The sequence below is a fragment of the Sinohyriopsis cumingii genome, chromosome 9 (assembly GCF_028554795.1).
Source record: "Sinohyriopsis cumingii isolate HCF-2022 chromosome 9, ASM2855479v2, whole genome shotgun sequence".
NCBI classification, from domain to species: Eukaryota; Metazoa; Mollusca; class Bivalvia; order Unionida; family Unionidae; genus Sinohyriopsis; species Sinohyriopsis cumingii.
The window spans coordinates 55,093,685-55,109,003 of NC_142969.1; the positions used below are offsets into that span (position 1 = coordinate 55,093,685).

At 32.1% G+C, this 15,319-nt stretch overlaps 1 protein-coding gene across 1 annotated transcript in view; it reads left to right on the forward strand.

Annotated features, from left to right (window-relative positions):
• The first annotated feature begins 3,300 nt into the window (after positions 1 to 3,300).
• Positions 3,301 to 15,319, forward strand: part of LOC149791850 (transcription activator GLI3-like) — a 213,162-nt gene continuing 201,143 nt past the window's right edge. Inside the window, exon 1 of the mRNA XM_089970358.1 lies at positions 3,301 to 4,085. The gene's annotated coding sequence lies outside the window, so the exon portion shown is untranslated. The remainder of the gene's footprint in view (positions 4,086 to 15,319) is intronic.

The window sequence follows — 15,319 nt, forward strand, 5'->3', positions numbered from 1 at the left end:
AATAATAAATAAATGAAGAAAACAAACTGCAAACATTGAACATCTTTCATACCTGTTATACAAATATTTCTTTGAGGTGAATTTACCATATGTATCCCATTCCAGCTAACCAGGATACTAAGTTGATTCAGGTACACCTTTTTTGGGGTTAGAATTTATTTGTTATTTACTTATAAGGTAAAAAGAAATTGACCAAAGATATATACCAATGGCAGTGTTGCAGATACTGAGTCATCAACACTTTTGCTGATATATAATTTTAAAGCATATTTCCTGCAGACATGCCATTAAAAACTTTGTCTATTTAATTCCCACAGACATGCCATTAAAACTTTGTCTATTTATTTCCCACAGACATGCCATTAAAAGCTTTGGATATTTGGTTCCCATAGATATGCCATTAAAAATCTGTCTAATTGTGTCCCACAGACGTGCCATTAAAAACTTTATTTGTTTCCCATAGACACATTATTAAAAATTTTACCAGGCATGCATTTATCTAATGTGTGATGAACACATTAATGAATAATTTTAAGGGTCATTGAGAGTTTGTTATAAGAGAATTCAGGTACAGGCACTTGTATGTGGGAGTATACTCGGTTGAAAATTTACATATCTTGTTAGTAGGTGAAATTATGAACATTAATTAAATGATTTTTTTATGTCCTGAAGGACATTAAATTTCAGTACAGGTAGCTAATTTTACTTGCAAAATGCCATATCAGAATTATTTCTGATGGGAATTAGCAATATTACAATCCACCTCATTTTTCCTAAGATTTAAATGTCAGTAGCTTAGTTGCAGTTAGGGACCTCTTGAGTTAGTCCTGTCTTCACATCCATTTTTTGTATATAGAAACATGTTAGGAAAATGAGGTCAGAACGACTTGAAAAAGAGCAATAAAAGTTAGTTATATTTTTCTTGATATGTAGATGACCTGATTAGATTTTCAGCCCATTTCAACAAGTTTTCATTATTTTTACTCATTTTTGAACATGTATATTTTGACCAAAACACTTGCTAAGAAAGCCTGCTCTTCAGTTACAGAAATCAAGTTTGGTATTCATGTTTGTATCCATATGCAGACAATTGTATTCGATTTCCATGCAACTATTGTCATATTTCCAATACTTAATTCTTTTTTAATTGTGTTGGACTTTTTTATTGAAAAAGTCTTCATATGAAGCATCTGACTACAATTGGTATTCTTTCTTCTACAACTTCAAGGAAATAGCATCAACCCTGATTTGCCAGTAAATTTATACAATATCACTGATCAGGGTCTTCACAGTTTATGGTTAGGCCAGTCTAATGTACATGCAGTGAATTTGGTATAAAATCTGCCCCAACTGAAAACAACAGACCCTGATATGCTATTAATTTACTGTGCCAGCAAATCAGAATTAGTGTTGTTTGTTCTACCGATTTGTCCTAACAAAATGCATAGACCCAGATCAATAGGGGCATTATGTGCTGGGATCCTTAGAAAGACAGTAATCAATTTTCTGTTTAAACCATACTTTGTTTACTTAGATACAAATTTTATTGCTTATTGCTGACTTTTTAAAAAGAAATTTTAACCAATTGTGTTAAATTAGTACTTTTATATTTTACTTTCTCGTTGTGACTTTTTCTTCATCAGAGGACCTTGTAGGAGAATAGTCATTGTACAAATTGAGCTACCTTCTCTAAATTTATTATTATTATTATTATTATTATTATTATTATTATTATTATTGTTGTTGTTGTTTTCTTCTTCTTCTTTTTCTTCTTCTTCATCTTCTTTTTTTCCTTCTTTTTCTTCTTCTTCTTCTTCTTCTTTGTCTTCATACTACTATTATTATTATTATTATTATTATTATTAATGAGCTTTGCAGGGTGCACACTTTGGTTGAGATTCACCCTTCAGGAGGTACGCATGAGTGGGTTGGTTGTGCATATGTAATTGGCACAATAACACCCCTCTGCAATTTGTTCTATTTGAGGAACAATACCACTCACCAATGACAATAAAGATACAATCAGACATAAAAGAAATAACCAGGTGATCAACTACTGACATAACTGTTATAAGTTTGTGATGACAATGAAAGATTATAAGTTTGATAATAGGTATGTTATGCCTAAGTTAATCATCATATCTAAGAAATTTTAAGAACCTGTATTATGGAAGATTTTATAGTGCACTTGCTGTTCATAGTGAAACTGTTTTAACAGATAATGGTTTTGAGAGTTTGTCCTTTATAGACAAGTGTTCCTTATATGGAAAAGTCACCAAAATGTGTAAATGGTACTCACTTGGCACTCAGTATTAAAAGGTTAGTGATAGGACTGGTCAGCCTGGTGTCAGGATAATGTGACTGGGTGGGACATCATGATATATGTCTGTGGCATAATGCCCCAGTGTTAGACATCACTATAAACTGCCACACTGCAGACATCGTATCAATATGACTGAAAAATTGTTAAAGCTATGTTAAAAATCCAAATCACACACACACACACACACACACACACACACACTCACCGAAATGTCCCCTGTATTCTTACACTGAAATGTATTTGAACTTATTTATTTTGTTTAAAAATAACCAACATAACTGAGACAAATTTGTGAAAGAAAAATGCACCCCTTCAAGCAAGTTCCATTGATACTTGTATCTTACAAAATAACAAGTATATAATCAAATTCTTTGACATGAAAAAAATTTGTTGCCATTTTCTATGATATGGTTAGAGAGTGCACAAAGGGTGGGAAGGAAATAATGAGATTATTGTCCTCTGTACATGTTAGACAAATCGGGTCTCTTTTATATTATGAAAAGAAAATTATGCAAGAACTTTCACTGGATTTCTGCAGATGTCCTTTATGGACAGGTCCATTTATATGGATTTATGCTTTATATAAAGATGTCCTTTACAATAGGTTCAGAGTAACATGATATGTTTCCTAAATATGTTGGAAATGTCACTGGCACACATTTCACTGTAGTAATACTACTGTATATCATCCAGAAACTGATTTCTTTAGTAACACTATGGTATTGTTAGACACCAATACACTATTGTTCAAATGACCATTTCTGCATCATCTTGGAAACCATCGTTATACATGAATAACTCCGCAAGAAATTTAGATTCTGCAAAGCATGTATATATAGTTACTAAACTGTATTTATTTCACTGCACACTGGGTGTTCATAGTTGTTCTACTACCACTCTTTGGCCAGGTGTGTAGTTGGGACTGGTGATATTTGAGAATAAATAGTGCCTTTAGTCTACTGTAGGACCATGTGGAAGGCAGGCAAGTAGGCTGGGAGTTTCTTTAACCTACTTCTCCCACTTTTTTTTCCTCACAGGCACTTAGTTTTCCAGGTCTGATCAGATATACAACTAGAGCAGTTTTACTAAACAGTTGCATTGAAGAGTGGGATATATTGTTACAGTACAGGGGCATGACTTGGCCCTAGCTTCTCCACTACACCTACCTATGTACATGAGTGCTTACAATCTAGGTAAATGAGAAAAGAGCTGTTTTGTGGAGCAAGCACATGGATACTATGTACATGTAGATATATAGACTGGAATTGTGACATGGGTCAAGATGCTGTTGTTTGATTCTAGAAGATTTCTCAAATGTCTCATTGAGAAATGTGGATATATGTCTTGATTTGTTGAGTAGAAGTTTTACTTCAGTGCCTGCCCCATTGATAATGGTTCTGTTTCTCTAACATGATTGGAATGTAAAATACTGCAGAGAAAGAGAGAGGCAGAGAAAGAGGCAGGATGTTTGCAGGTCCCTTTACATATTGACTTTAGTTGATAAGGGACATATTACATGAAGAATTAGAAAGAGAGAGGGAAGGGATTTCGGTTGCATTTGGTGTCAGAAGTGGGATATATCATGAATTCTATGTTCCTGATTTTTTTCTCTGGAAAGATAAAGGAAATATATGTACTACCTTAACATTTTCTTAGGTAATGGAAATACCAGCAGTTGACAAAAGATTCATTGCCCATTTCCTGTGCAATATAGCTGAACAAGAATGGATTTAAATTTGAAGTATGCAATTCCAGAATATTGGTAAGTACTTCTCAAGAGATTAACATTTCTTACTAACATTATAATGTAGTTGCTTATATCTGATTTATCTTTTTACAATTTGTGTATGGTCAAGGTTTTATTGGCAGTTACTGCCAGTCATATAGCAAATATTATAGCTGCAAGTGAAATTATTTAATGTAAGACCATGCCATTTTGTTATCTTTTTAATTTTTCATATCACTTACACCTTATCAAGAGCATGTATGAAATGAACCTGTTGCAGTGATTTTTTAGGGACCAAAATAGGCTCCCATCATAATGCAAATGGGCCCCTATGCCAACATATTTCAGAATCCTCAATAATTCCCAGTGTTAGAAATTTTATTTTCAAGTGACCAAACTTTTGTTCTAAATGACTATTTCTTTCACAATTACTCTTTAAAAACATTTAAGTGTACTATGAAACTTGATCATAGAAGATTGGAGACACACAAAACATACCTATAAACTTCATTGTCACATTTTGAAGTTATTAATGGAATTGTTTTGAAAAGTAATTTTTAACATATGAGATGTCAGAAGTAGAATTGATATGCAAAATTTTATCGCATTATGTATCATTTCCAGATTTCAAAATGTAGTTGGTGTGCCATAAAAAAAACAAAATATAATTGATGTACCATGATTCATGAAAACACCAAGATATAGTTGATGTACCATAAAAACACCAAGATATAGTTGATGTGCCATGATTCATGAAAACACCAAGATATAGTTGATGTGCCATAAAGACACCAAAATGTAGTTGATGTACAATACAAACACCAAAATGTAGTTGGTGTGCCATACAAACACTAAAATGTAGTTGGTGTTGCCATACAATCACCCAAATGATTACTGTCTTATAATGAGGTACATGATACATATAATGTTAGTACTGCCTAATGAAATGGGATTTATGATTATAATGACATTATAACATGAACATTTCAATCATGAGGACATTATAGTAAGGGAGGTCTGTTATTTACTTATATATCAGTTTTCTTTCTAATATCAATGTTTGTTCTCAAAATAATTCTTTCCAGATCATTAAAATATCAAATTCAAATTTATTTTTGTTAATTAGTTTCACCTGCATATATATATATATATATATATATATATATATATATATATATATATATATATATATATATATATATATAGGTGTGTGTATGTATGACAAAAATGCAACTAAATATAAAACGTAGCAGTTCAAAGTTAAAAGTAAGTAAATTTGTTCATATTGCTTCTTAATTTTGGGGACACTTTATGTTTTTTAAGTTTTAGAACTTACTGCTCCAAGTGCAGTGGCTTTGTAGTATAGGCATGGGACTGAGGACCAGGACATTTTATGTTCGATTCCCACCAACGGATCAGACCAGATTGGCTACTGTGTTCTTGGGCAAGCCACTTTACTTGCCTTTGCAGAGTGCAGCCAAAGAAAACTCAAACACACACTAAATAAAGAAAAGAAAACTAATCCTACAATTTGCAGACCCAAGAAATCTTGTATGTTGTACGGATATGCACCCCCCCCCATTGTAAATGATCTGTCAACTTGCATCCAGCCAAAAATAACTTGTGTTTTTCATGTTGTATATTTGTCCCACATTAGGTATTGTATTCAGTATTTTTACACATAATAGTATGTGAGTGATATATTTTACCATGGCAATTTTATTAAAAAAATTCAAATTTCAGCTTATTTAAATTATTTAGGAAACCCTTGAATGTGGTTTTATGTTTTGATGTAATAACACTTGCTTAAATTTAGTTGTTTTTTTTAATCAATAAAATGCTACAGCTTTGATGATCTACTATTGTACAAAGACACTGAGTGTGTTAGATGAGTGCTGAATTTCATATATATGAATGTCTCGGATGGGAGAACTTGGGAAATGGAACATGGACATTATTTGCCAAGTTTCATAATTTCCTTTGAAATGGTTGCAGTTTGTTGAAGGTTCCATTTTAAGAGGACAAATTTGAGCTGAGAAATTTAAAATGGACTCTTATTGTACAGCTCAGAAGACCTGATTATTACATCATGATATTGTCCCCATTTTGACATCATCATCATTAATGTGATGTCACTTTTATCCAGGTTTTTTGTAATGCTGTCAGCTCATGGACAGATTGGATGTAAAATGGCACGGTTGCAAATTGTACCTTGTTAAATATAGAAAACAAATTTGCCTACAATTTTTATTATCTCAATAACAGTATTGTGAGAAAAAAAAGAAAAATATGCAAGTCCTTTGAAATTATTTAGTAATTATGACCTGCCGTAAATCAGTATGATTGTTTTTATTCAGGTAAAACAGTGATCTCATTAATCGTACAATTTTCTTTGATAATAGGTGTTGATAATCTTCAACTTGCGCAAATTTAATGAAATTTCAGAATACTTATTGAGCTATCATTTATGGACAGTTAGAAACTTGGTACTTTTTCTCATATTTGTTTGTATATAATGATAGATATATATTGAAGTTAGGGTAGCTCAAGAAAAATGTACACTAATCTTTACATTTGTAATGACTTTAGATTGTTTTGACACTTTGCTATGTAAAATTATGAATTTATAAATAAAGTTAAATTCTCAAACATTTCAAATTTGATCATTTGCAATGGTATAACAAAATAATATTCAGATATCATTAGCTATCCTTATAAGTCATTGATGTTATAATGTAATATAACACATGTACTATAAAAAATATGGGTTAAAAAAACCTGTAAATTAATTTTATAATATTTTAGAAGAATGCATATGCTGATACAGAACTTAAGTGGGAGGAAGTATATTCCATGTACTGAAAGTGATCATCCAATAGAATAAGAAGTCATTTGAAGTTGAAGGTGCATTTTTGAAGAATTATAATACAAATCAATTTATTCAAATCATGTATTAATTTATGGAAATACTAGCTTTTAAATCATCTCAATATTCATGTCTCACTTGGCAATCATACAATTCTGGTATGTTTTGCATATGTTATATGAGCAGCTTGTGTGGGGAGGCACAAATACTAATATCTGCAAATGTATTTCATTCAGCAGTGATTGCCATTTTAATTAGCAAAGGAAAATGTCCATATTAGGTTTTTTTAATTGCTCAGCATATTAAATTAGAAAAATATGAAACTTGGATCATCAGGTTTAGTTTGCTGCATATGCTGATGTTTTGGCCGCAGAAAATATGGTATTTAAGTTTTTATTCATGGGCTGAGACATGGAGTTTTACTGTTATATTTGAAAATATTTATCATAAAATCAATATTTCAGAATTCAGCTTATTTAAATTATGTAGGTAAATTTTATTTATTGATTGCTAATGTATTGTACTAATACAACCTTATGATTTGAAGCACAAACTGAATAATAATAATAATAATAATAATAATAATAATAAATATTAGCAGTAGTAGTAGTAGTTCTACTGGTCATAAACAGGAAGAGCTCTTTAAGGATGATCTTTTGTCAATAATGATAATAATAATAATAATAATAATAATAATAATAAATAATAATAAATATTAGTAGTAGTATTAGTAGTTTTGTGGTCATAAACAGGAAGAGCTTTTAGGATGGTCTTTTGTCAATAATAATAATAATAATAATAATAATAAATATTAGTAGTAGTAGTAGTTCTACTGGTCATAAACAGGAAGAGCTCTTTTAGGATGGTCTTTTGTCAATACTGCTACTATTACTACTACTATTAATAATAATGATAATACATAATAATAATAATAATAATAATAATAATAATAATGATGATGATGATAATAATAATAATAAAAATAAATATTATTAACAGTAGTAGTAGTAATATTAGTAGTAGTGGTAGTAGTTTTACTGGTCATCTTAAAAGTGTTGTTATCGCAACTCTTCCTCAATGGACAGGCATATCAGACTTGTTGTAATGTCTATCTGATATTCAGTATGTGTACGATAACAGCTAATTTAAAACTCTTGTTATTGCAGAAGAATATCAAAGATGGTTTCAACATTTGTGCAGTAGAGTGTTAGTCCCTTTAAGGGCCTCTTGTTTTTATAAGCTTGGTGACTGATGAATATTTACAAATAAAATGTCAAAATTGTTGTCAAGAAAATTTACAAAACCTTATGATTTTCTTTTTTTCACATTCATACTTGAATTTTATAATGTTTTGATGGCTCTGGTGGTATGTTTTGATGGATGTGATGTTATGTTTTGGAAACATATTTTGAAAGAAAGAAATTAGAATTTAATTTTGATTGTGAGATGATCACAGCATGCCATAATGTTTGTAAGATTAGGGATACTGTACATTTATTTTACCATCATTTTCTCCCTTTCCTTATCACAAACATACACAAACACACAAACACACACACATTATTAGGATATTTCTCATTCTAAATGAATTTGTCTGTGACAAGGAAGATGAACTTTATTGATTGTATGTATAATGTATCCTAGTTGGAATCTTCCTGTTATGAGAAATCAGCTACCTCAACACTTTATGCTGGTTACAACACTTTATGCTGGTAACAAAATGCTGAAAGATATAGTCTAGCCTTATCTAATTTATTTCCTTCTTAAAAATTTATGAGGTATCATTTTCAGAGCCAAATTTCAGGAGACGGATAGTTATTACATCTGATTCTAGTTGCAGTGATTCCATGTTTTCTGTGCAAATGTATGTTTGAAAACATGCATGAGCAACAACATAAACAAAGATAGAATTATTGATTAAAAAGTCAGCATATTTGGAATAAGAATTGTTGAATCTGTTATAAGCTTTAATGGACCCCTCCCCCCGCACCAAGAAATAAAAGAATGATCTCAATTTTGAAAATGTTGAATATCAGAAAGAATTCTTAGAATTGTTCCGAGTAGAACTGTCATATGTTCCGAGTAGAACTGTCATATGTTCCGAGTACAACTGTCATATGTTCTGGCTGAGAATAAAACTACCAGTACTGTCTTGTTTGACTCCAAATCAAATTATCATCATCATCAGAGTTGAACCGCCATCTGCTCTAGCTCCGAGTCAGATTATCATGTGTTCTTACTCAAAGCATATGAATTATTGAAAGTAGTCAGTGTTTAATTAAACACCGTAACTTTGAGTAGTCAGTGTTCAGTTAAACATTTTAACTTTAAGTAGCCAGTATTCAATTAAACAAAATAACTTTCAGTAGTCAGAGTTCAATTAAACACTTTAACTACAAGTAGTCAGTGTTCAGTTAAACAAAATAACTTTCCGTAGTCAGTGTTCAATTAAATATTTTAACTTTAAGTAGCCAGTGTTCAGTTAAAAAAATAACTTTGAGTAGTCAGTATTCAATTAAACACTACATTTAAGTAGTTAGTGTTCAATTAAACACTGCTATTTTTTGTTTTCAGTATTCAAGTAAACATTTTAACTTTTAATAGTCAGTGTTCAATTAAACTAACTTTTAGTAGTCAGTGTTCAGTTAAGCATTGTAATTTTAAGTAGTCAGTGTTCAATTAAACATTGTAACTTTGAGTGGTCAGTGTTCAATTAAACATTGTAACTTTAAGTAGTCAGTGTTCAATTAAACACCACAACTTTAGTAGTCAATTAAACACCATAACTTTATGTAGTCAATGACCAGTCTGTTTAGACAATTGAACATCTCCAAGCAATACACAGATGTATGTATGTATGTATGTATGTATGTATGTATGTATGTATGTATGTATGTATGTATGTATGTATGTATGTATATATGTATGTATGTATGTATGTATGTTGTTGTTGTTGTAGGGTTTAACACCATTTTTCAGCACACGATAGGCTATACATGGCGGCCAGTATTAATGGTGGAGGAAGAACCCGGAAAGAACCACCAACCCACGAGAAGCTACTGGCAAGCTTTCTCACATAACCACATTAGCCGAATCCGAGACTCGAACCCACGCAGACAGAGGTGAGATGGCAGTGATCCTATGTATGTATGTATGTATGTATGTATGTATGTGAGTGTGTGTGTGTAATTTTTGTAATGAATGTATATACATATGTACGTATGTATGTATGTATGATAATGATGCACACTGATAATAAAGAAACTGAACTGAACTGAAACAGAGGGAAATTTATAGTCCAGTGTCACACTGAATGCCATGCAAGAAGGTGGCAAATTACCTCAATCTAGATGGATTAATGAATCCATCTAAACCAGTCTCTTTATAATGGTGCATCATGGCAGATGCTGTGCACAGTTTTGTTTGTGATGACGTGTTAACATAAAAAATTATGCAAATTAGTCCATCACTCACACAATTAACTCTCAATTAATTAAACACTAAAGGGACTGTGTAAGTTAAAGTTCAAAATAAATTATTCACTGAATAATAGCAGCAGAGCCAAGTAAAAAATAAAGTAGAAAGAAAAGCTAGTAATGCTGAATATTGATTTACAAATTTGCTAATATGTTTAATACTGATTTGCAAATTTGCAACATGATTAATACTGATTTACAGCTTTGCTGATATGATTAATACTAATTTGCTAATATGATTAATACTGAGTTGCATATTTGCTAGTTAGATTAATACTTTTTTGCTAATATGATTATTACTTGTTTTCAGATTTGCTGATAAGAATAATACTAATTTGCAAATTTGCTATTATGATTAATACTGATTTGCAAATTTGCTAATAAAATTAATGCTAATTTGCACACTAGTTATGCTAACCAAAGAAAAAGTCATGTATTACTGAAATAACTATCTTCATTATTTACTATTTTTCTTTGAAACTAAAATGGCATCATAAATACCATTTTCTTTTTAAATTCACTGGGCCAAGTTGTGGTAGGGTGATGGCAATATAATCACTGGGCCAAGTTGTGGTATGTTGATTGCTGAAAAGTCACTGGGCCAAGTTGTGGCATGTTGATGGTAAAATAGTCACTGTGCCAAGCTATGGCAAGTTAATGGTAAAATAGTTACAGGGCCAAGTTGTGGTAGGTTGATGGTAAAAATAGTCAATCAGCCAAGTGGAGGTAGGTTGATGGTAGAATAGTCACAGGGCCAAGTTATGGTATGCTGATGTTAAAATAGTCACAGGGCCAAGTTGTGGTAGGTTGATGGTAGAATAGTCACAGGGCCAAGTTGTGGTAGGTTGATGGTAGAATAGTCACAGGGCCAAGTTGTGGTAGGTTGATAGTAGAATAGGCACTCTATTTTGGTCACTCTTCAGATCTGAAGGCTCACTCCTAGATTTCCAGATTTCACCTACAGGTTTTGTCAACCACGGTTTTGCAATCGTTCGGAGTTTTTGTCTCACTTGTGTTAGCATAGTGGGAGATAACGTGCCACTTTTGGGCAATGGTGGTGTTGTGGTGATTGCATCATCAGCATCATTAAAATATAGTTGTTTTGTGTTAAACTTTGCCTTTGAGCTACATATTTAAGTTGGTGTTTAAACTTTGCCTTTAAGCTTTATATTTAAGTTGGTGTTTAAACTTTGCCTTTAAGCTTTATATTTAAGTTGGTGTTTAAACTTTGCCTTTAAGCTTTATATTTAAGTTGGTGTTTAAACTTTGCCTTTAAGCTTTATATTTAAGTTGGTGTTTAAACTTTGCCTTTAAGCTTTATATTTAAGTTGGTGTTTAAACTTTGCCTTTAAGCTTTATATTTAAGTTGGTGTTTAAACTTTGCCTTTAAGCTTTATATTTAATTTTTGTGTTTAAGTTTTATTCTTTAAGTATAACATGTAAGTTTTGTTGTAAAGTGTTGGCAGCAGAGATTCAGTCATATATTGCAGTTATTTTTGTGTGTGACTTATAATCATGTATTTACTGTCAAAGCTGCCTTAGTGGACACCTTAATGTAAAGGACACATGTTTATAGAGAACATTTAGGAATCCAGTGTCTTAATTTTGCTTTTATATTTTCATACAGAATGTCTTCTTTTCCATTGCATGCAAGAATATAATCGCATGGTTGTTATTTCATCATAGTAACTTCACTTATATTACAACAACTAGATAGAATGTCATCACAAACAACATAAACAATAGTTTGAGACTACTGAAGCTGAATGATTGTTTAAAAAATTGTAAATGCTCCAGGAATAATATTTTGAGGCCTTATATAGATCCTGAGGCCTTAATAGAGATCATGAGGCTTTATAGATATCCTGTTCTTTGTTAAATCTGATTAATTTTGATCCAGTTTTGATAAACACAGTTTCTAAGTTAGGCCAGTGAAATGATATATGTAAGATTTAAAAACAATGCTGCAACTAAAATGCCTATTTACAGATGGGTTCCATAATATTACATGCACTGGTGCAGAATCCAGGAATAGATACAGTCATGAATGTATGCACTGCTTCCAGACTCAACAAGAAAGACTCTAGAATTGCAAATTTACATCCTTCCAAAGCCAGTTTAATTTAGGCTTGTTATGTATAAGACAGGATAAACTGATGTCTTGGGCATCTGTGAAAGTTTACTATCAACCGAGGATGATGACCCCACCACACATATAAATAAATCTGAGTTAGAAAGAGATGATAGACAAAATCAGGAAGTTGGAGTTTTTTTGATGATCTGTTTCCAAAATCATTAAATGTACATAGTATAGCTGATCTTGAAATTGGTGACAATGAAAGCATTTGGGTTGAAATCAATATAACGTGTTCAAAACCTGTTTCATATTGTTTCTTCTACAAACCTCCAAATTTAGCAGCTGACTGGATAGATAAATTTGAACAAGAAATTTCTGAAGCTGTAAGCATTGATCAAGAGCATGAAATTATTATTATATGCGACCTCAGTACTGACTTACTGTATGTATTTGCTTATAAGAGGAGTTCACCTGCACACTGCACAGACCCAGATCTGCTGTCACATGATACACTGGCAGATCTGTGTCTGTGCAGTTTGTAAGGAGTAATCAGTAGAGCAAACAACATAGACTCTGATCTACAGGTGCATTATGCTATGACAGATCAGGATCTTTGTTGCTAACAGTATGACTCGACTTGTAAGCGAGTGTATACAGTGGTGATGATCCTTCCATAAATGTTTCTACAGCGCTTTTAACTACGCAAGTTAGAACAGTTAACTTCTTGTGCAACTCAGTCACTCCAATTCTTCAAGCACTTAACAGCTCATATTTGTACCAACAGGCCAGAAAATATATGTGAAATAAAAGTACAAAGTTTATAATTACTGGCCATTACCTAGACTATACTATTTATTACTAGAGATGAACTAGAATTACTAAAAAGGTAGGTCATATACAAATGATATAAAACATAACACAAATGAATATCCAGAACTTGTCACATGTGCCAAAGTGGAACTCATTTATAAAAGTGGAGTATAAAAGGATGATCCGAGTTACTTCCAGCCAGTTTTGTCCATCTTACAGAAACTGTCTACAATCTTTGAAAAACATGTCGCTAACCATATGTACTAATACCTGAACGAAAATAAAATTTTTCTTGATGATCAGTCCAGTTTAAGTTATCGTTCCCATTCCTATCAGACAGTCCCAGAAAAAGCACTGAAATTAGTCCTACAATGTAAGTTGCTTCCCCTTATATTTGTTTTTTTGTCACCAAAAATCACAAATATCTGGGTATGTGTCTTTCATTGTAGGAGAACACTGACATATGGTTAGATGAAACAAATAAGGAAATATGACAGGAGTTGTCTACCTTGACTTTAAAAAAGGCATTTGATTTAGTAAATCACATTATCCTTATCTTAGAATACTGATACATATACTTTAATTTGGTGATATTGAAAACCATGTTAAAAGAAAGATTAAGAGTACTATTTATGCTCACAAGTGGAGTCGAAATGCAAACTGCACAGACCCAGATCTGCCATCACATAATACACTAGCAGGTTTTGGCCTGTGCAGTTTGTTATCAGTAATCAGTAAAAACAAACATATACCCGGGTCTGCAGGCACATGAAATGTCATGGCAGATGAGGCTCTTTTTGATGTTTGCAGTATGACTTGACATATAAGTGAATATATATGGTAGTGAAAATTGGTGTAGGAATAGCAACATTTTTCTATAAAAAAAATAAGATTAAGTGCATTGTTAGTGACCTCAGTTCAGAAAATGGCTAACTTGGACCAGAAGTATCTTGATTTAAATCTTCAAAATAGAAGTATTCAAAATGCTTCTAATCACAAATTTGTTGCCATTTTTCACCTGTGGAGGTTAATAATATGTATAAATAAAGAAGTATGGTCTCTCAACACAGGTGGTCACTCGTAACAGGTCATACCACTAAATATTCAATAAGTCTGTGCACTGAATACATGGTCTTTTCAAGACAGGTGGTCTCACATAGCAGTGATCATTCAGAAATTCTTCCCCCTTTCTGTGGGGCACCGAGTGGCCAAGTGGTCTAAAGCGCTGTCTGTTATGGATCATTGCCATCTCACCTCTGTCTGCGTGGGTTCAAGTCTCGGATTCAGCCAATGTGGGTATGTGAGAAAGCTTGCCATTAGCTTCTCGTGGGTCAGTGGTTCTTTCCATGGTTTTCTTGGTTCTTCCTCCACCATTAATACTGGCCACCATGTATAGCCTATTGTGTGCTGAAAAATGGTGTTAAACCCTATAACAGCAACAACAACAACCCCCTTTCTGTTAGACTCCAAGATTTTAATGCATATATTAAACTACTGTTCAATTATTGCTTGAAGGCATTGGGAAGTTGCTCCAAGCAAGACTTTGCAATTTTAAAATGACAATAACAACAGCACATATACTTTTGATTCACCTTCTGAACCCCTGCTTAAAACTGAAGTTGGATGGAAATTGACAAAAGAAGTGATTAAAATAAAGTTGTTTTGGTATATGAAGTTTTTGCTGCAAGCTGTGCTCAGCTTTAGATTTGAAGGGTCTCTTGTCTGGAGCAGCTTGCCTTTTAATGTAAACAATACAATTCTTTCAGTGCTTTTAAAAATAATTGCTTCAGCTACATTGTAAATAAGAAATAAGTATTCTCTCTCAACTTGTTTAACAATGTATACACTGTGCACAAAATTAAACAAAGACCTAGCTGAAAAGTTTTGTAATAACAGAGTTACCCTTTAAAAAAAAAATAAAGCATTCTTATTTTGTTATTATTGTTATATAGTTTAAAATGATTGGTACAAAAATAAAAAAATAAAAAATATTGGAAACAAAGTTAAGGCATAAAAGACAAGGTACCATATATACTCCCTT